This window comes from Dama dama, chromosome 12 (genome assembly GCF_033118175.1).
Source record: "Dama dama isolate Ldn47 chromosome 12, ASM3311817v1, whole genome shotgun sequence".
Taxonomy (NCBI): Eukaryota; Metazoa; Chordata; class Mammalia; order Artiodactyla; family Cervidae; genus Dama; species Dama dama.
In genome coordinates, this window is record NC_083692.1 from 84,394,648 (window position 1) to 84,417,777 (window position 23,130).

General features: G+C 48.5%; 1 long non-coding RNA gene and 1 pseudogene across 1 annotated transcript in view; one reads left to right on the forward strand and one right to left on the reverse strand.

Annotated features, from left to right (window-relative positions):
- Positions 1-11,173, forward strand: part of LOC133067428 (uncharacterized) — a 32,541-nt gene extending 21,368 nt beyond the window's left edge. Inside the window, exon 5 of the long non-coding RNA XR_009695243.1 lies at positions 11,039-11,173. This is a non-coding gene — a long non-coding RNA (uncharacterized LOC133067428). The remainder of the gene's footprint in view (positions 1-11,038) is intronic.
- LOC133065873 (ras-related C3 botulinum toxin substrate 1-like) lies at positions 957-4,764 on the reverse strand (annotated as a pseudogene).
- Positions 11,174-23,130: the final 11,957 nt, after the last annotated feature.

Genomic DNA, 23,130 nt, shown 5'->3' on the forward strand with positions numbered 1-23,130 from the left:
TTTGTGACCCCATGGACTATAGCATGCCAGGCTTCCCTGACCATACAGATGGCTAATAAACACAGGAAAAGATGCCCAACATCACTATTAGCAAAATGCAAATTGAAACTACAACGAGGTATCACCTCACACCTGTCAGAAGGGCCATCATCAAAAAATCTATAAACAATAAATGCCAGGAAAGGAAACCCTCTTGCTCTGTTGGTGGGAATGCAAATTGATGCAGCTACTATGGAGAAGAGTGTGGAGATTCCTTAAAAAAGTTAGGAATAAAACTACCATATGACCCAAGAATCCCATTATTGGGCATATACTCTGAGAAAAACCATAACTGAAAAAGATACATGTACCCCACTCTTCATCACAGCACCATTTACAATAGCTAGGGCACGGGGGCAACCCAGATGTCCGTTGACAGATGAATGGATAAAGAAGTTGTGGTACATATACACAGTGGAATATTACTCAGCCATAAGAAAGGAATGCATTTGATTAAATTCTAATGAGATGGAAGAACCTAGAGCCTATTATGCAGAATGAAGTAAGTCCGAAAGAGGAACACAAATAGCGTATGTTAACACATATATATGCAATACAGAAAGATGTTGAAGACTGATGAACCTTTCTGCAGGGCAGCAGCGGAGATGCAGACGGAGAGAACAGACTTGTGGACATAGGGCAGGGGGAGGAGAGAGTGGGACAGTTTGAGAGAGTAGCGTTGAAACCTACACATTACCATGTGTAAAATAGATAGCCTGTGAAATGTGCTGTATGATGCAGGGAGCTCAAATTCCATGCTCTGTGCCAACCTCAAGGGGTAAGATGGGATGGGAGGTGGGAGGGAGGGAACATATGTATATCTTGGCTGAGTCACGTTGATGTATGGTAGCAATCAAAAGAATATTGTAAAGCAATCATCCTCCAATTAAAATAAATCAATTAAATTGTAAACATTATTATAAACTAACAGGCAAAAATATTGTCTTGAGTGCCAAGCACTCCAGGTATTACACAGCCCGGATCTCCTTCGCCATAGGTAAACCCTGCAGATAGGTGACAATAATCGGCTTGTTCTCCTCTGCTTCTCATCACTGACTTTATCATTCCCTCCATCTAGTTTAGCCCCCATCAGGATGATAGCAGTGTAGGGACAATGATATCACACTTCAAGGTAACACTTTGCACGAACATTTCCCAGTGATGCAGATGTCACAAGAAAAAAGCAAATGAAGAAAACACCTGTTTGTAGATAGGACAGGGGGCATGATCTGTCAAAATCTTCTTGACCAACTATAACCCATAAGCCCAGATTCACTGATTTTCCATCTATCATGACATTAGCAGAATGACAGTGGGGATATATTCTGCAAGAAATGCATTGCTTGTATAACTGATCAGTAGGCAAGTTTTTCCCGTAGCTAGGTCTCCTACCCCCACGCACTTGATGGCCTGCCCCTGGAGCGCTAAGTGAGCCCAGCGGCAGACACGCTGAGGCAAGAAGCAGCGAGCTCCCCGCAAGACGGAGGGGGGTGGAGGACAGGGTGCCTGGGGCCGTGCTCCACACCACCCCGTCCTCCCTCCTCCAACCGAAAGCTGGAGCCCAACAGGGGCCACCACCCAAGGCTGGGGAAAACTGCAGAGAAACAGGAAGCGGCCTCTCCACTCACATCTAGCCTCCCCCGCCCCTAGAACAGGGCTGCTGCTCCCAGGCTCTGGAGTGGGACTCCACATTTTCTGAAAAAAATTCCTTGAGGATGTACCCCAGCAAAATGAAAACAGAATACAAGAAAGAAGACAACAGACTCCAGAAGTCATAGAACTAATCCAGGAGAACAACGAAAAGAAATACCAGTAGGACAGCTGTGAAGCTGGCCTAATGAGCAATTAGCTCCAATCAGGACGAGACATCAGAAGAGTCTGTGAAGAACAACCTCAAAGAAAACAGTGTTAGTCAATCCTATGAGGAATACGCTAGGATGCTAAGTGCCGTCATGGAATTAAGGCATGCAGCACTTCTGAGCAACAAGGATAAGAAAGGTAATTAGTGACTCTGGGAAAGGCAATGAACTGTACATGAAAGTCACACCCCAGATAAAATGTGATCTAAATTGTGGCATGATTCTGAGCCATTAAAGAGGTGTAGGAAATTATGCTTTCTGATTCCACAGAGCCTAGCTGCCATTGGTCAGGTAGTGTGGGAAGAAGCTGGTAACTGTTGAATGCGTGGGGCTCACACATCATCTGTGTGGTTTTGTGTCAGGAGTAAGTGATAATTATTTCCTCCTGATGTGTTTGTTCTTTCTGAAAGTGATTGAATATGTCAATAATTTATGTTGACAAGTTATCCTAACAGTAGGCTTACCTTTTTAAAAAAAATTATTTTTAATTTAAAAATATATGCATAGATAGATGAGTTTAGTCTCTTTGTTTAGAGATCAGTTGTACCTTCTGGTTTTTACCAGAGAAATGTTTATTTTCTTCCTAAACTGGCAATCATTAAGAAACCAGAATTCATATAGTTAAAATAAAACATTACAACTTAAACCTCTCAATTTAACTTAAAGTTAAGAAATGCACAAGGATTAATATCTCTTATTTTGAAGAAAAATCTACTTGAAGTTCCACAGTACTAACTTTAGTTTCTTCTTCTAATATTGTCCAGTGAAAGTAAATTTTATGTGTTTTCCTCAATGTTAATCATTATCTTTGGGTAATGAAATTTTAGGATGCTGCCAGATTTTGGTTTTTTTTTTAATATATTTTTCTGAATTTCCACATCTTCTACCATAAACTTGTATAATTATCATAGTAAAAAGGAAAAAGGAAAAATGGGAAGTTGAGCTATTTACATTTTGGTGTAGAAATATGTCTAGTACATTTTTATAAACCCAAGAAACCAATTGATGAGCATGACATAGTATATGTGTGTGTGTGTGTGTGTGTGTGTGTGTGTGTGTGTGTGTGTGTTTGAAATCTGAAAAGATAATTGTCACTAGGGGTGAAGTAGAGACACTGGCAGGATGAGGGGCAGCGAGTCTATCATATTTATTTGTTTCTCTTCTGAGCTCTATATCTTTTTTACAGTGTGCCCATAGTAATTTAATAATTAAAGACATTTCTAAAAGCAGTGGTGGAGGGAAGTCGACCCCTGAGCTTCCAAGTATACAAGCATGCTTACTCCCCTCCAGCTCTGGTGAGCAGCCACACAGGGAAGAACAATCTCTCTTTCTTCCTCCATGCAAAAGAACCCTCCCGAAGGAGAGGCTGTCCCGTGGCAAGCAGAGAAACACACCCAGGCTTGACCCACATAACTGCTGCCCAGTGGGCTCTGGGGGAAGGGACCAATGGGAGGAAGACCTGATGCAGGTAGACCATGCGCCCAGTGCTTGCCAGAGAACGGAGTGAGCTGAGGAAGGTGGTCCATGTGTGGAGTGGAATCCAGAAGGGAGATGCCCACTGCTCAGGGAGGCAGTCCGCGTTGGGGTATCTGTCAGAAGACAGCGGGCTCACTCCTTCTCAGTCCCCACACCCCCCCTGGCCCTTCCCATCTACTCTGAGGGGTGGTGGTCATACTTACATCTTTTTTGATCACCACGGGGCATATGGAACTGATCAAGGAGCAAACCCCTGCCGCCTGCCTGGGAAGCAGGGAGTCTTACCCTCTGTGCCACTAGGGAAGTCCCTCACCTACATCTTTACTCTCCGTGCCTGTCTCTCTCTGGGGCTTCAGGCCTAGATATCAAATTATCTTCTTAACAACCCTACTCGAAAGCCCCAGGGGCTTCTCAGACTCAACCTGCCCCAAACTAAGCACCAAACCTCCAGCCTCATGCCCTGTGCTTAGACACTCAGTCATGTCTGACTCTTTGCAACCTCATGGACTGTAGCCCGCCAGGCTCCTCTGTCCATGGGATTCTCCAGGCAAGAATACTGGAGTGGGTAGCCATTCTCTTCTCCAGGGGATCTTCCTGACCCAGCGAACAAACCCAGGTCTCCTGCATTACCCACCTGCTTCCCCTCTGGGGCATGATCAGTTCCACTTCCGCCCACCCCAGCACACAGGCCAGAGACAGGCAGTCACACTTCACTTTTCACTTTTCCCTCTCCCTGCCTCCCATGCCCAATCAATCACCAAATCCCACCCACTTCTAATCCTCTCCCTCTTGGCACAAAACCCCACTTCTCTCCTCCCCCCGGCAACAGCAGCACCCCCTGTCTCCATCAGCATCAAGGGGCACTGCCGCCCTGGCAAATGGTACCCCCTCCCCAACCACAGTCCTACTGCTGGCTCCCTTCCTCCCATTCCTTCTTCTCAGAGTGACCTTCTAAAACATGCAGACCTGCTCCTGATATTCCCCTACTGCTTCCCTTGTAGCTCAGTTGGTAAATCATCTGCCTGCAATGCAGGAGACCTGGGTTCGATTCCTGGGTTGGGAAGATCCCCTGGAGAAGGAAATGGCAACCCACTCCAGTATTCTTGCCTGGAGAATCCCAGGGACAGAGGAGCCTGGCGGGCTACAGTCCATGGGGTCACAAGAGTCAGACAAGACTGAGCGACTAAACCAACACCACCACAGACTCTTTGGAGGCACCCACAGCTCTTCGCTCCCAATCCTCTCCTTTACTCAAAAGCAATGTCCTGCACAACTGGCCCCAGCCAGCTACTCTAGCCTCATCTCTTACCTCCTCCCCTCACATAAGATCAGCTCAGTGAATGTGCTTTATTCCTTAGAACCTTCCACACACTCACTCACCTCTGGCCATTGGATTGTACCATACCTGCTCTTCTCTCTGTCTGGGACAATCTACCTATCCCTCTCTTCTGTTCACTATTTACCTGCCAGATCTCAGTTCAGGTGCCTTGGGAAGTTTGACTGGGTCAGGTATCCCTTCTATGAGACCCTAGTATCCTATACATTCCCCCATGGGGCACAGATCCCAAGGTATGATGATTGACTTCTGAATAAATCCATGTCCCCTGCTAGAATGTTACTGGGGGCCGTGAATGGATAGGTGAATACATGGAAGGATGAGCGAGTGGATGGATGAATGGACAGATGGATGGATAGATGGTAGGTAGCAAATGAATGGGTGGGGTTAGCCGAATGGATGAGGTTAGATGGGTAGGTGACTGCAAGAGTAAATAAATGACTAAATGAATACATGCATACACAGGACCCCTGCAGAGTTTGGTGAGCCTGAGGTAAAAGGCAGGTAATTAGAGAGGCCCAGGAACAAAGGCATGGATCTAATTATCAGATTTACCCAGACATTGTCCAGTTCCAGAACCTAGGACGGTGGCTGCTGAACCAGCAACTTGCCCCAGTCGCATACAGATCCTAGGGACTAGGGACTAGGGTATGGGGGCATGTGCCACGTTTACACGTGGAGGCCAGATGGGATCAGAAAGCATGGAGTCAAACCCCGGTCCCCCATTTCTTACTGAGTTCCCTGAGTTGAGTTACAATCCCCTCTCAACTGCAGTTTCCTTTCTGGAAAAAGAGTGGTAATTAATCCTCCCTCTCTGAGGCCGACCCCCAGAAGCATAGTGGGAGCTAAGGAATAATGTGCAAGTGATTTATCAAGAAGGAACTCCAGGGAAGAACACAGAGAGTAGGGGATCAGGGTGCGGAGGGAGGGAGGCAGGCAGAGGGGAGAGTTCCTGCAAAGTTCCATAGAGGTTATGCAAGCTGAGGGGACTGGGTCACAATCTAACACCCAGCCCCCAGGGTTTAGGAGCTCTCTGTACTCAGCCGAGATGACTTCAGGAGCTCACAAGTAGGCACCCAAAGATAGTCACAGGTGCTGGGGCTTTAAAAAAAAATGGTGACAAGAGACCTGAAGTTCATCAACAATATCCATTGCATCACTTTACCTTGCTCCCAAAGGGAAAAATGAGATAAATTTGTAAAGCTTTATCACTGTACCTGGTACGTAGCAAACAACATAGTATAGTTATTATTATACAAAAACCCCTAAATTTGCCAAGTGTTTAGTAAGTGGCATGTCCTTGACTGGGCTTCCCAGGTGGTGCTAGAGGTAAAGAACCTGCCTGCCCCTGCAGAGACATGAGAGACGCAGATTTGATTCCTGGGTCAGGAAGATCCCGTGGAGGAGGGCATGCAATCCACTCCAGTACTCTTGCCTGGGGAATTCTCATGGATAGAGGAGCCTGGCAGGCCACAGCCCTTAGGGTCGCACAGAGTCGGATGTGACTGAAGCGACTTCACACACACACACACACATGTCCTTGACTAGTGCTGGGCTGGACTGAGGAAGAGGGACCAGTGTCTAGAAGTCCTCAGAGCAGCCCTGCTAGAAAACAACAATCTCTTTTTACTTGATGTAGCAAAAGGCCCAGAATTGTCAGAAGCCACTGCCAGCCAAAAAAAAAAACAAAAAACCACTGTATATGCAATTAATTAGGCCTCTGCTTCAGTGCTCTGCTCTCTCTGTTTGCCTTCACCAGCTTAGCATCCAATTTTTTAGCTGAGAAGGCGGGGCAGCAGGTTTCTGAGATATTTTTTGCTAATGGGCTGAAATATTACACCCATAATTATAGCCTGGCTGCATATTTTTTTCCTTTGCTCATTTTGTTCAGCGTCACAAACATTGTATCTGATTACAGCCATTCATGTCTTCTTTATGAAATAGGGTCTATCATGCTCCGCAGAAGGGATCAGTGGCTCTGGGGAAATTATCTAGGCTAACAACCCTTTCTGAGTTCCTGTGGGCTGATGCTGTTGGATGCTACCTCCTTGGATGGGGCAAGGTGGGAGGTAGAGACTTGGGGACCAGAAAGAAGGAGATAGCCCATGCCTGATACCCTCCATACCCTCCATAGGCAGGGTTCCAACCTGCTCCCTCCACCCCCACTCAGGTTTGCTGTCCCTGCTCTCGCTGGCTCAATCCATACCCACTCCCACTTCTGAGACTCTGACCATCCTTCTACCTTCCCTTACCCCTACAAGGATGTCTTCTTTTATCTTGTCTACTTAAACCAGTAACGTGACAAGTGTAAGCCATAGACCAAGCCACACAAGTCTTCCATGGGAGCTTCATGGAAATGCAGGTTCTCAGCACCACCACCTGAAGGCACTGGGCCTCTGTGGGAGGGGACCGAGTGATCAGAGGGATTTGGATGTTTTCTCCAAAGTGTGAGACCCACCAAGCTAGAGAGACCTTACAGCAAGGGTGTGGAGTTGTATCAGTGGGTTCCTGTTTCTCTCTCTCTCTGTCATTGGACAGGCTATTTAATCTCTCTGGGCTCCAATTTTTCATTTACAAAATGAGGATAATATAACTGACACAGAGAAGACATGAAAATAATCCTCTTAGATTGAGTCATGTGATATTTCAGGTTTTGTGGGCCAACAGGGCTTGAATAGCAGCAATTTCATATGGTTCAACCCCATAGTTGCATTTTTTTTTTTAGATCGTACAGAGCTCAGCTCACATCACACCGTCCCCTGGAACCCTCAGAGATTAGCCACATCACAAAGTGTGCGCCTTCCCTGGAAGGAGCCAGCTTTTCCTTCTGTGCTTGTCAATTCCTTACAGGATATCTCTGATCCTTCTCTAGGGTTCCAAATCCATACACCAGTCTTTCCATGCAAATGGTACCTCCTTGGGAGCAGAGGGTCTCCTGGCCTCACATCCTTCACAGCAGAGGTCAGTATAGACCTTTGGCTTTGAAAAGAATCCCTTACTTTGTGACTAAGACTGGAATTATTTTTCTTAAGGAGGGGAGGATACCAGGGGAAAATGAGATGGTTAAGACCCCAGGCAAGGCCATGGAAGATGTCAGCAGAAGACAAATTCAAAGTTGACATAAGACAAGGAATGGGCAGGGCCTAGAAAGCTGCATCTTGGGCTTGGAAGGAAGGACCAGCAGAACCTCGGGCGTGAGAGAAGCTGTGGATTCTTTAGAGTAGCACTGCTCACACTGGTCCCTGGAAGAGCCACGTGGGGCATCATCTGGACTGGCACGCCTCTCCAGGATACTAAGTCAGAGTCTCAGGGTGGGACCCTCTGGGTGATTTTGATGATCACTAAAGCTTTGAATTGTTCATCCTCTGTCACCACCACCCAGGGCTCAAGTCCCTTCTGCAGGGTAGAGTAGCCGTAGGGTAGTGGTGGGGACCACCCTGACCACCTTCAATGACAGGGAGACTTGGCCTTCCCTTCCAAAAAAGAGAATGTCAGGGTAGAAAGTGATTTGTCAGGATGGAGGGCACTTTCCCTGACAAGAGGCTTTGTGGTCAGGTTAGCCTTGATCAGAAGAAGGCTAATATTCTGCCCAAAGAATTAGGTATTTAAAATTATCTCTGAGTACAAACTAAATAAATTATTGAACTTCTTCATTACCAGTGGAATCAATTAGCACGGGGAAAGCCTCAGTATTGCTTGTGGGTAGAACATGAAAGTAAGGGATATCTGTCAACACCAGGGTCAGGACTAAATGCTATCTGCTTAGCTCTTATTTGCCTCATGTTCCCAGCCCCTAAAATTGACCTACATATTTATAAGTACAATTATGGGCCCAGCACTGTCCTAGGTATTGGATATAGAATGTTGAACAGAGTAGAAACACTTATGGCCCTCATAGAGCTTACTTTCTAGGGGAGAAGATAGACAATAAATAAGTAAACAAGATTATGATATAATTTTATGTCATGATACATGCAATGATTTAACAAAAAATAACAGTCATTCTAAAGGACCTTTCGGACAAAGCTTGCCCTAACAGCCCTCTTTAAAACTATACCTGTTCCAGCACCATTGACCTGCTGTATTATTTCCCATAGCAGTTGTCATTTTCTAGAATATACACAATTTACTTCATTACATTCATTGTCTGTCTCCTCCCATGAAGACCAGAGGATTGGGACAGGGAGATGCTGATGATGGGATCTGTTTTATTCATTGGTGTGTCCCAAGCTTTCTGAAGAGTGTGGTTCCCAACCAGGGCTGATCTCCAGAGTACCCTGGATGATGTCTGCAGACATTTATTTTTATTTCTTTTATACCCCTGCCCTGTAGCTTATTTATTTTATTTCATTTACATATATTTTTTTTGACCATGCCATGCAACATATAGGATCTTAGTTTCCTGCATGTATATGTGTTAAATCACACAGTTGTGTCCAACTCTTTGCGACCCTAAGGACTATAGCCCGCCAGGATCCTCTGACCATGGGATTCTCCAGGCAAGGACACTGGAGTGGGTTGCCATGGCCTCCAGGGGATCTTTCCAATCCATAGATTGAACCCATATCTTTTATGTCTCCTGCATTGGCAGGCAGGTTCTTTACTGCTAGTGCCACTTGGGACACCCCTTAGTTCCCTGACCAGTGATCGAACCTGTGCCCCCTAAAGTGGCAGCACAGAGTTTTAACCACTGGCCCACTGGGGAAGTCCTCTGCAGTCATTTGTAGTTGTCACCGTTGGGAAGGGGTGCTTCTGGCAGCTAATGAATATAGGCCTGGGATGCTGCTCAGCATCTCACAATGCACGGGACAGCCCCTCCCACTCCACAGCCCAGAACAGCCCAGTCCAAAGCACCAAGAGTGCTGAAGCTGAGAAGCCCTGTAGCAGACAGTCAGTGCATACGTGTGGAGTGGGAGGATCAGCAGGAAGAGGAGGCCTGCTGGAGGGGGTGTTTCACAGAGGGTGCTCATGGGAAGCCTCTCTGAGCTGGGAACACTTGGTTGGAGAACCGAATGATGTTCTGGGGCCAGCCATGTGAGGCTCCAGGGAAAGCACTCTGCAGGCAGAGGAGCCAGCCAGAGTGAAGGCCTCGCATCAGAAACAAGGTCGGAATTTTCAAGAGGCTGCGAGAAGAACAATGTGTCTGGGAACAGCGGGTGAGGTAATGATGCATGAGGTGAGGGAGGAGACGGCGGCCAGGGAGAGAGTGTGTCCACTGCAGACCACAGAAGCAGCTGCATGTTACTGTAAGTGAAGGACGGAGCCGTGTGGTGGAGTAAAGGACTAATGGAAACTGATTTTAAAAGACCATTCTGGGACTTCCCTGGTGGTCCAGTGGTTAAGAATCCATCTGCCAATGCAGAGGACACGAATTCCATTCCTGGTCCGGGAAGGTCCCACACACTGCAGAGCAGCTAGGCCCAGGACCACCACTGCTGAGCTTGTGCTCCCCACCAAGGGAAGTCACCGCAACGAGAGGCACCGCATTGCAACTAGAGAGCGGCCCCCGCTTGCCGGAACTCGAGAAAGCCCACAGGCAGCAACAAAGACCCAGTGTGGCCAAAAAATAAATTAAATAAATAAATAAGAATTTTTAAAAAGAGCACGCTCTGGCCCCCACACAGGGGTAGAGTAGAAGCCGAAAGACCATTTAACAAATATCCACAGTGGTTCAAGCCAGCAATGTGGGGTTTGAAGTAGGCAATGGCAGAAAAGGGGTGAGGAAAGGGTGGTCTGAGAGTATATTTGGAAGATAGAGCCCCAGAACCCTTTAGTTTGGAGATGGAGGAAAGAAGGGGAGAGGGGGAAATGGGTGAGCCAAGGTTGCACAGTTAGGGACAATTCAGACTAAACTCCAGATGTCTTGGTTTGCAGTCTGATGTTCTTTACACTTCATCACATGATTTTTGTGGACCAGCCAACTTTCTCCTTTAATCCTCCAGACATGTATATTGAGAACATTTGGTGTAAAACTTGTAAGGGGTATGGGAAAAAACCTGGTCCCACCTCCAGGAACTTACATGCTAGGAAGCAGACAGACACACACATACTAGAACAAAAGCTGGGCTATAAATGTTGTAACTGGATTAAAACAATAGTCAGTAGAAGCACAAGGAAGTAAGAGATGGAATACTACTAGGGAACTGGGAGGTAACTTGGCTGGGAAGGATGGGTGGAATTTAAGGATATTTAATGGCCTAAAACTGCTGAACCAGGAATCACCTCACTCTGGAGATGTAGAAGTCTCAGATTCCTGATGACCCTGGCAGCATCTGCCTGGGTTATGTGACGGCGAGACAAATATTTATGCCTTCTGTATCTCTCACAGGATGGCAGAAGAGTTCCAGGGGACAGAAGACCTAATACAGTTCAACTCATAAGTAGGAACTCAGTAGATGATGGCAAATTACAATGGTAAGCAGATTGACATCTGTGAAGTCCACTGAATTGAAAATGTGTACTTTTTATTTTAGTTGTATTAAGATAATAATGGTGAACTGGGAATGATGATATTGGTAATGATGCTACTGAAGATGTTGGTCATATTGTTGGCAGTATCAGTAATCCTTTGTGGATAGTAAGGTTAGTGATGGCTCAGATGATTCTGCTTTTATTGATGTGAACTGGGTTGATAACAGTGACCATAACATTGCTAGTGACCATCGTGATGTTAACAGTGACATCTGTATTAGAAACAACTCCAAAAACAATTTTGGTGATACTGATACATGTCATTTATGACGTCAGTGTGGGCTATATTGATAGAGTGACAACAACCATATTGCTAATAATTAATGATGGCATTTATATTAAAACAAAATTAGCAATAACGAGATTGGCGAGATTGATTCTGATATTGATGATGTTAACATTAGCAACAATGTTGATTGGCGATGATACTGGGAACAACTCAAAAGATGATGCAGGGTGATTCGGTGATGCTGATATAGAGGATAATGGTTTTGCTGACACTGATGAGAATATTTGTGATAACAATGCTGATGATACGTAGCGTGGGGGCTGAAAGCTTATTTTGGAGCCAAAGAGACCCTACTTCAAATCCAAAGTCTGGCATTTACCACAGTGTGCCGCTTGGAGCCTCAGTTGCCTCCTCTATTCAATGAGGATAATTTTAAGGGTGCCTATTTTCTAGGATTGCTGTCAGGATGAAATCACATCCTGCATGTGAAGCCTCGCATAGAGAAAACAGGCAGCGAAATGAGCGTGATGATGATGGTGATGGGGGTGAGATGTTCCTGGAGATAATGGCATTGATGATTCTCATGATGGTGCAATTAAAGAGTATTTATCAGTGATATTATTTCAAGGATTGTGATAAGGCTATTGATGGTGAAGAGAGTGATCATTTTTGATGACAATTGTGATCGATGGGAACGGCATGGTGGAGTGCTCAAAGCACCCATTTAAACAGCAAAGGTTCAGTTTGCAACTCTGCCTATGATATTCTGTGTAACCTTGGCTGCATTTCAGCAGGTGAAGGCTGGAAGGCCACTTGGAGCCCATCTAATCCACCTCCTTGTCTGACAAATGAGGCAATTCAGGCCCAGAGAGATGAGATGACTTGCCCTCCGCTCCCCCGTTTAAAGAGTGTGGCAAAGCCAGAGTGGGAAGCCAAGCCTCCTGGCATCCAGTTCAGTCCTTTTCACTCTACAGTTTACTCAATCTCTTTGGACGGGATCTTTGATTCCTTTACTGTGTGTGTGTGTGTGCAAGCACACAAGTGTGTGTGCTTTCATATGCATGTGTTTTTCTGATTCGTTTTCCCAAAAGCACGAAACAGCAGGGCAACCAGCCCCATTTTCAAAGAGTTATTTTGTGAGAATCAGGCTCCAGGCATCCCTCTGTAATCTTTTTCCTCTCCTCCAACAAGCAGAGGATTGGCTGTGGCTGGACAAGGAGCTGAAATGGGTAATATTTGCCTAGTTTTTAATGTCTGCTGTCTATAGCTTGTGCTTCCATCATCCTATTATATTGATGACAGGCAGGCCCAAGCCACAGAGAAGAAACAAATTACCTAATAAATCAAGGCCCCAGGTTCTAAAGTGGACAGTGTTATTAGCGGAGGGAAGAGAAGGATGCTAAGTAATAGGTATGGGTGCCTGTGAAAACGGTCCAAGCAGAGAATCATCTGTCTATTTCTCCATCAATAATTACACAAAACTGATATGCATCTGAGACAGAACATGATATGTTATTATTAACCAAACAGTGGGAGGGAGATGGTAGCAGGAAGGGAGAGGGGGCAGCGTGCTAAGGAAGCCAAAGCAGCATTCGTGATATTGGACTTTGGCAAAGGCAGGAGGGGATGACCTCAGAAACTGCGATCCAACGAGGCTGGGACCCTAATTCTGGACAGAGGTGGGCAGCCAAATAATTTGGCAAAGAGGATGAAGGGAGGAGTGAACTAATGGATATTGAGTCTCTATTGCACCCCAGCTCCTGTGGCTCAGTTCTGCTCATCCATTACTCCTTAATCTTAGCAAAGGCTGGCTAAGAACACAGCCTCTGGGGCCATGCCATATGTGTTCAAAAGCCCAGTATTGTGAGGTCCTTGGTAGTTACTTAACCCCTCCAGATCTCTGCATCCCCTTCTGTAGAGTGGTGTGGTCATAGGAGAACCCACCTCACAAAGCTGTTGTGAGCATTAAATGAGTTAGTGTTCACAAAATACTTAGAACAGGGCCTGATGCCAAGCAAACACAGTATTGTAAGCATGTGTTAAATAGATGCTCATCCCTCTTTGTCAAATGGAAAGCCTGAGGTTCAGAGGGGAAGTAACATGTCCAAAATTAGATGGAACAAAAGTAGAAGTAGCATTCCAATCCATATCTAGTCAACTCTGAAATACATACTCTTTCCCTTACCTATGAGTGGACAAACTTTGTAAAGGGCCAGATAGAAAAGATTTTATGGTTTGTGGGCCAGTCTTTGCTCAACTACTCAACTCTGCGGTCATAGCCCCAGGTAATCTAGAAAGGAATGGGTGCGATGGTGCCCAATAAAACTTTATTTATAAAAACAGGCAACAGGTGGGTTTGCTGACCCCCACCCGACCCTATTCTAACAACTTTCCTAAATGGTCTCCCTCTCCAAGGAGACAATTGTAAATACTCCAACTCTGTACTATAAAGGGGTAGGCGTTTTTCTCACCCTACTCATCTCACAAGCCTCTGCAGGTGCAGATCACAGAAGGCTGTGCCACCCCAGACCCCTGCCCCACCCTCTATGGTTGGCTCCTATGAACATCCTGTGGGTTGGGGGGTGGGGTGCCCCCAGCCAGTGAGGCAGAGCTCTTCTGCCTGAAGATTGTGCTTTCAAAGAGCAGTGCCCGGAGCCAGGAAGCAGCCCTTTTTCAAGCCTCTGTGGGCTTCGCCTAGAAGCCCCATGGTAATCCTTTGTGGGCTGTTAATAAGCAAGTTGAACCCCATAATCACCCACCGCTTCGCTTCCTGGCTTTAATTTCCATAGAGGCTGGAGAAACAGTGGCTGAGGGTTTTGCTTCCAGACAAAAGCAGCAGACATTTACCCTGCAGACATCTCGAAGCGGGGCTGGCACTGCCCCGCGTGGTCTGCCCTACGGCTCCTGCACACACAGGCCTGAGGGGCCTGGCTGAGTGACGGCTGCACGCACTGCCCCGGAAACCCATCAGCATGCTCAGAGCCCCCGGGAACAAAAGCATTTCTGCGGGTGCTTCCAGAGCCTCCTCAGGCAGGCATCATCTCAGCAAAAGGCTAGGGGCTGCCCCAGCTCCTCTCCTCCCAGAGCCACACGTGACCTTTCTGACATTCCTGTTTGGGGACAACATATAGACCCCTATGACCTCATCATTTTCCCTGCCCCGTGGACCCCCCAATCCAGGAAGTGTGGGGCTTCATTATTTGAGGCAATGTTCACCAGGCAGATAATTTCTATTTCAGCAGGGCCAACCTGCCTTTAGATCAGTTAGGAAGTCTCCTTCCGGCGATCCCCCTGCCGTATGGAACACCTCTCTAAGGGGCAATACTTGCCTATTCTTTTCAGCCCTTTTACAAAAACAAAACAAACAAACAAACAAAGCCAGTAGCTTGCTAGTTCTGAGTTGCAGCCAGGTCCCTGAGTCTGTCTGAACCTCTATCCCTTGTCTGGAGTGCAGTTGGACCCAGCTCTGCCACAACCTGCGTGGCCTCTTGTGAGTCATCCTGCTCTCTGAGCATCAGTCTCCTCCTTAAAGTGGGCTGACAATCCCTGCCCTACCTACCTTTATACCTATGGTTCTGGAAGGATGAAAGAGAGATTGCGGGTAAGACAGCACTCTAAAAATGTTTGACCATGTTCATGAAATCGTGGCTTCATAGTATGAGTGTAGACTGTGGGATCAACTAAGAATAGGTTCAAATCCCAGGGCTCCCTCACCCCAGCTGGGAACTTTAGACTAGGCACATGGCCTACCTGAGCCTCAGGTATCTCTCCTTGAACTTAGGGTGGGTGCACCTGTCCCATCAGGGAGTTTCAATCAGTTCCTTCAAGGCAGGATGCCTCACACAGGTGACGGGCCTGTTGCTACATACATCATGGCCAAGTGCAGGCCTCTGAGACACTGAGAGGGTGCTGAGACTGGCAAAAGACATCTTGTCCCTCTGTAATGACTCAGCAGTGGGGTCCATCTGACCCTGCAGAGGGGAATTAAGTCATGGCACAGACATCAGTGGCAAGCAAATGGCTTGTCAGGGCCCAGAGCAAGGAACTCTGGACAGGATCAGTAAACTGCATTACTGAGCCATCACTCTCTGGTCTTCAACACTCATTTATTCCTTCATCCAACAACATGACCTGAGCATCCATTGATGGGGGCAGGCCTTTGACCGAGTACCTGGGAAATCAAGGGAAACAGCCCCTTCTCTGCCTTTGGGGAAGCAGGTAGGCGAGTATAACAAATAATATTAAGTAATACCATAAAAAAGTATGCTCTGGGGCAGAGGGGGATTGGGAGCAGAAGGGATAGAGGGAGGGATTAGATAGTGGGGGTGGGGAGAAGGCACTGGACCAATGACCCTTGATATCAGTGGCCCTGGCCAGCATCACTCCCACTCCCTGGGCACCCATCAGTAAAGCACCATTGCTCATGGAAGCCCCGCCTCCTCCCGTAGGGAGTTGCGGTCATCTCCTGAAATCAAATAGAGGTGTAGTTAACATGGCAGCCTGATGGAAAGGGAGGCATTACAAGTGAGAGAGGAACCAGGCAAATCTGAGAAGCAGACCTCTGTCTGGCCATCTGGTCATCCACAGCCCTTGTGCCAACCTTAGCCTCTCAGTGTCCCAGCACTGCCAAGCAGGTCCCAAGCTCTGAACCTGTCTTTCTCCACCCACCACGGTGTTCAGATACCACCAACAGAGAACTTCAGCAAACAAATTTCAAACAAATTCAAGAATTACCTAAGGGACAGTTAGTTGTCCCAGTCTAAATGCTTGGGGAAAGTGGGGTCCCCTGAGAGTGAAAGATTTGTCTGAGCTCATTCATCTAGTCAGCATGGGAGAGGAGATTAGAAATGGGGTTTCCTCTTCCCAGCACATGCTACTTTCAGGGTCCCCTTCTGCCCAAGTCATCGTCTCCTGCCTCTCTGCCTGCAATGAATTGAATTGTGTGTAATTGATAAATTATGCAAAAGGGCGCCTGGCAGTTTTCTGAAACGTTGGGTAGCTTCAAGGCAGCCCCTGGGGACACAGCCTAATTTTATGGAAAGCTCGCACTCTGTCTGGCCTGTTTTGTGTAAGTCAGATTGATATAACAAGACTCGAGGGAGTTGACTTGATTTCTAATTTTATTCTCTAGGTGAGCTGAATGAGATAGAACTGTAATGAGTGAGTTGTCTGGGGCAGGCAGTGTAACGGCGGTGAAGAAAAATGTCTTTTCATCTGCCTAATGGATCGTTACTGCAGCTGGACTTCGCTACTTCAGAATCCAGGATTCTCCCCCTTTGGGCAGAGGGGCCATGTGTCATGTAGAGGAAGCAGGCAATGGAAAGGGAGACTCCACGTCCCATCAGCAGATAAACCCAGAGCTTTGCAGGAAGGAGGGAATCTAGACCAATGATACTATCTTCTTGCTGAGGACACCCTGGGATAGGCTAAGGCAACTTTTTAATGAGATTTATTTTTTTTACTTATTTATTTTTGGTTGCACTGGGTCTTCATTTCTGCACAGACTTTCTCTAGTTGCCGTGAGCTGGGGCTACTCTCTGTTGTGGTGAGCAGGCCTCTCACTGAGTGGCTTCTCTTGTTGCAGAGCACCGGCTGTAGGCGTGCGGGCTTCAGTAGTTGCAGCACAAGGGTTCAGGAGTTGTGGAACACAGGCTTTAGTTGCTCCACCACATGTGGAATCTTCCCAGACCAGGGATCAAACCCATGTCCCTCAAATTGGCTTGTCCACTGCACCACCACTTTTATTTTTGAGGTTCCAAGTCAAAGAGCATCCATATCCCCTCCCTCAATTCTCCTTGGCTAAGCTGATAGACCAGAATATTCATGGGGACTTTGCTGAGGGTTAAAGCCCAATGGAAGGGTGAATGCTTGCCATAAACTGCCTGCCTCCCACCACACAGGGCCAGGATCCTGTTCTTGCCCCAGAACCAGCAGGGTTCAGTTCAGCCCATGAGGGAACACCTGAGGCAGGAGTAAGAGACTTATTGTGTTGAGAACCTACTGTGTGCTGGATACTTTAATATTCACCACAGCTCCACAAGATAGATGTGATTAGCCCTACTTTACAGGTGAGGAAACTGAGGCCCCACAGGCTGCAGTCACTTCCCCAAGGTCACAGAGCTACTCAGCGACAGAATCTAGGATTCTAACCCAGGGCCCTCTGACACCAAAGCCCATGCAGGCAGGCGGGCTACTGCGGGCAGAGATCAATACACAGCCTCCTCCTGGTGCCCAGACAGCTCTGACATTAGCCATGTCCCTTCTGAGCCAGGTGTGGCTTCTTCTTAATATGATACTAATTGCGGATTCAAAGAACAGCTCCCTCCCTCCTGTCTCCCTTCTCCTCCCAGCACAGGCACACACACACGCCACGCTGACATATCCGCCCAGTGAGAGCCAGACAGAGTGCAGGGTGTCCTACCCGGGAGTCAGGAGACCCAAGCTGACACCCGGGGCCACCACTAATTCTTCACATGCCCTCCAAGCACTATTCCACCCTCTCTGAGCCTGTTTCTTCACCTGCTAAATGGGGCAACCCCATCCCAGCTCCACTCTAGGGTTTGTCTGAGAGCCATGAGAAAGTGGGTGTGGGGTCTTAAGAAAAAGAAAAAATTAAAGGGACTTCCCTGGTGGTCCAGTGGCTAAGACTCTGCACTCCCAATGCAGGGAGCTCAGGTTCGATTTCTGGTCAGAGAACTAGATCCCACATGATGCAACTAAGATTTTCCATGCTACATAAAGACCCTGCATGCCACAATGAAGATTAAAGATCCCACATGCCTCAACTAAGACCCAGCACAGCCAAATAAATTAAATAAATAAAAGCCATGGGGTCTAAACAACCTAACCTACCTCCTAAAAGAAGAACAAACAAAACCTAAAGGCAGCAGAAGGAAGGAAATAATAAAGTTAAAAGTCGTGGAGTCTAAGTGCAGTGCAAGAACAATGATGATGACTCGCACGTCTCAATTGTGTGCCTGGCCCCAGCTGCACTGCGTGCCTCTCAAGTGTGACTTGTCCCTGTTGCCTGTGGCCATGGTCACGCACCACTTTTAAGGCCTAGTGCTTTTTTCTGTATCCATACCACTCAGTGTTCATTTGGAGATTTGAGGAGGCCAATCAATAACACCCCTCATCCCCTCCCAGGTCTAAAGTTCATAAAACAGGGTTCAGGAGGCAGGTGATAGAAAATAAAATGTCCAAAATAACAAAGCTGGCTGTAGCTTAGAGGGGTGGCTGCAGTGTTTCCTAATAATTCCTTCTGAATGAACCCCTAAACAACTTCAGCCCCTGTGTCCCCTGCAGAGACAGCTCCAGCACAGTTAAGGAGATCAGACCACAGGCCTCTCCCTGCAGGAGGCTGGGCTGAAGGCCAGGGCCGGAAGGGGCCAGCTGGGGAAGAACATTTCCCTTCCAAACTCTCCAGCTCCCCAATCCGGCACGTGCTCCCTCTCCAAGGAAACAATGGCCAGACAACATCGGCCCTAGAAGGACCAACCATCCCAATTAGCCCAGGACTGTCAGTTTCAGCACTAAAAGTCCCACATCCCAGGCAAGCCAGAGCAGCCAGTTGCCCCAGATGGTGCCCTAACATCCCATGAACCAGCTCTCACCAGAGGTTTCCTGCCCAGAGGTTCCTGCCCTCCAAGGCTGGTCTAGGTTGGCTGCTGGGACAGGCCAAGTCCCCCCAGTGTGGTCCATCACAGCTTCTGACCCATCCCTGGAAACCCACGGAATCTAGGCCGTGCTCAGGTCCCAGCCCACAGGCCTTCCCTGGGCAGAACCCATAAAGCTGCTGTCCAGCACAGCTCCCAGGCATCCCTGCTCTGGCCAGGCTGGTCTGCCCACTGTGCCCTTCAGGCTCACATCATTCTTGCCCAGGCATCTTCCTGCCAGCCTGGTGGCAATAATCCTCATCCCCTCCAGCCTAGGCAGCATCTCTGGAGTGACACACCTCACCTCCTGTGAGCCTCCTGACCACCCAGTGGGACAAAGCAGGGCAGCAGTCAGTGTTCCCTTGAACCAGAGAGCAAAGGGAGGCTTGAATATCACCTTCAGTGTCATAGCCAGCCAGGACAACCAGGCCCCAGACCCAGTTTTACTGCCTCAGTGACTCTTGTCCTCGTGACCCAAGAAGAAGGAATGGGAAGGGAGAAAGGTGACCTGGAGATAGGTGGTTTTAGGGGGAATAATCAGTCTTTGACTTAGTATCTAAGCAAAGCCATGAGCAGGCAGAGCAGCCTCTCTGAACCTCACTTTTCCCATCTGTGAGATGGAGCAGTGTCCCCCCTAGAGAGGTATCCAGGAGTACTGGATCTTAGTCTGGGTCCATGACAATGACAATGACCCTGGATCCTTCCCAGTTGCCCTGCCTCAGGCTCTTGACAGTGACTCTGGGTCCCTCCTGGTTGCCCTACCTCTGATCCGCTCAGGCTCTGCCAGCCTACATGCCCTAACAGACCACACCAGTGGGCCCTTCAGCCCTGGACCACAGCTGGGTTGAGAGCCAGGTCCCAGGTGTGTGAGATCACTGGTTGTGTGAATTTTACATTACACGCTGTATTAAGACATCTGAGAGCTCTGGAGGACTAAAGCCACACCCCCTCTAGGAAGGGGGAGGGGTGAACCTGGAGGGTGGCTCCGTGACATCAGTCACCTGGGAGTCCTGAGGTAGGTCTGGGAGGAGCCGCTGGCACTTAGGAGCTGCTGGCTGCTGGCATTGGAATTGAGGCTGATTTATTAGCTGCTTTCTCCTCAATCGGCCAGCAGCCCAGAGCCAGGCTCTGGGGGGTGGGAGGGAGGAGGGGCCCAGAGGAGGGGCCATCAGCCCAAATCATTCAGCCGCAAGTCAAGAGGCACAGACTATGCACTCACTAGCCACTGTGGACAGGGTGGGGGATATAAGACCCAGGGAACAGACTTCCCTGATGGTCCAGTGGTTAAGAATCTGTCTGCCATTGCAGGGGACACAGGTTTGATCCTTGGTCCAGGAAGATTCCACATACTGCGGGGCTACTAAGCCCATGTGCCACAAGTACGGAGTCCATGCTCTAGGGCCTGGGACCCTCAACTACTGATCCTGCGCTCTGGAGCCCACACACAGCAATTACTGAAGCCCGTGTGTTCTGAAGCCCGCGCTTTGCAGCTGCAATGAGAAGCTCATGCTCCACAGCTAGAGACTAGCCCTCACTCTCCACAGCTAGGGAAAGCCCACGCACAGCAGTGAAGACCCAGCATAGTTAAAAATAAAGAAATAAAAGACCCAGAGGGTGTGGTCTCTGTCCTCAGGGGGCAGCCCAGGAATGATGGAAGAACTTCTGGGCTGGAGGTTTTCCATGGGAGCCCCTCAACCTCTAAAAGGGTGTTGAAAAGATGGCAATCTTTAGAGAAATTTTGGCTGTTGGAGCCGAGAAGTGTTCACACAACGTCAACATAATAGCCACCTGCAAGGTGGGGACTTTAACTGAGGTGGGGAGTGGTGGGGGGGGTGGTGTTTGCCCAGGGACCCTCAACCCCACAGCAGGGAAGGGAAGAGATGAGAAAGGGAAGGAGAGATGAGAAATGCTGGAGCAGACATGGCCAACGTGGTAGGGCTTAGCTGTTTGCGGTGTTCTCAGGAATATCGTTCTCCATAGATGGTATATTATCAAATAAAATCTGCTTCAACCCCTTCACAGAAACCAAGACAGGTTTGGGATAGGGACTTAGATCACACAGGGATAAGCTGGCACTTGACCCGGATCTCCCAGACCTCAAGCCCACCCGCTCAGCACACCCCATGGCCACCACGCCTCTGTCCTAACGATGGGGACAATCACACATCCTCCAGTTTCCGAGCCATCACATCCAATGGCCATTACAGTGGTACCCACACTAGGAGCTATTGAGCAAACAGTGTTGGAATCACACTTCTGAAGGCTGAGCCACCCCCTAACCCCTGAGTCAGCAAGAAGGCAGACTTGAGCAAATGTTAGAGAAAGGGCTTCAGGGAGACAGCCCTCTGGAGCAGTGGGTGCCTCACAACTGGGAGACTGGGAGGGGCAGAGCCTGGTCTCAGGCGAGAATCCTGCTCCGCGCATCAGCTCCTACTGCACCTTCCCTCTGAGAGAGGCCTTCAGCCATCCTTCCTCCTCGGCCCCTCCCACCTCTTGTCTGATGCTCATTTTCATATTTGGCTCTTTACCTCTAGAATCATCTGTTATCTCCAGAGCCAGAGAGCATCCATCAACCTCTCTCAAGAGGAGGCCCTGGATCCACCCCTTCCCCTCCCCCTGGTCCCGTGCCCTCCCCTCCTCTGACATCCCTGTGAATCCACACTGGCTCTGCAGATGTGGGGTCTTCCAAATTTGGCTTCTTAGGACAGTGTGCTATCAGAGTCCAGCTGTGGCATTGTTCCTGAGCTTTCTGACCCTCCTGTCCTCCTCTAGGCATTGGCTGCGCCTGCTGTGTGATGCTCTCCGAGCTCACACTCACCTCAATTGGAGGGAGCAGAGGCCTGAATGCCTGTAGACAGTCCTGCAGAATGAGCTCTCAACCCAGGCCCCACCTCACCAGCTCCCGGGGACTCTAATGTGACTCCAACCACGTGTGCCCTCCTGTCTCAGCTTTCTGGCCCTCAGAGGTCAAGTTCAGGCCCCACTGCCCCCCTTTCCAAGTCCCACCCACTTCTGAGGCTGCACGTGTCAGGTGGAGAGTGTCCAGGCACTGGAGTCTGGCTGGGACAGGCCTGGAGGGTGGAGGGGAGAGGAAACCCACACGAGTCCGGGAACATGCAAGGCCTACTTGAGGCAAGGTGTCTGCTATAAGAGTGCTCTAAGTGAGCTTCAAGTAGGGAGCGTGTCCACTGCTCATCAGGCCCATCTGAAAGCAAGAGGGCTCCTGGCGGGGTGAGGCAGGGGTCTCTGAGCAGGTTTGGTGCTTTTCCTAGGAGCGTCTGGCTTGGGCAGAGCCCAGGAGGATGTCAAGAACCACTCACCACATGTGCTTTCTGTGGGACTGGTCCCACGTCTTCATTAATGGTGTGATAATCCAAGAGAGACGTGAAGAAGGCCTTCTCATAAACCAAACTCCCAACCTTCAGTGAGATCCCAAGGTCAGCTCACTCGTGACCAGGGAGTCCTTTAGGCTCCAGCCACCTCCTCCTCCTCCCTGCCACACGGCATGCATGGGAGCATGCATGCTCCCTCCTGCAACAGGGAGCCCAGTTCCCCAACACTGGGCTGAGAGTGTGCCCTGAGTTCTGCTCCCAGACCCACCCCACTGCCAAGTGCAACCTCATCCAGTCACCCTTAGTTTCTTCCTCAGGAAAATACAAGGATAGGACTTCCTTGGTGGTCCAATGGTTAAGAATCTGCCTGCCAATGCAGGGTCACAGGTTCGGTCCCTCGTCGGGGAAGATTCCACAGGCCACAGGGCAACTAAGCCCAAGCACAGCAACCAGAGAAAGTCCACAAGCAGCAATGAAGACCCAGTGCAGCCAAAAATAATAAATAAATGCAGAGTAACTTTTAAAAATAAAAGGTGACTTCTAAAGACTCTTCCAGCTCAGAGAGTGTGGAATACTTGACTTGCACAGCCCTGAAAATGATGCCTCTGTCACCTCACCCTCAGCCATGCCTAAAGGTCCTGCTTTTATTTTGAAGTTTTATATTTTGTTCATTATAGAATTGTTTGCTTCAATTTTGATTTTTTTTCAATTAATAGTCTTCACTTTTACAACA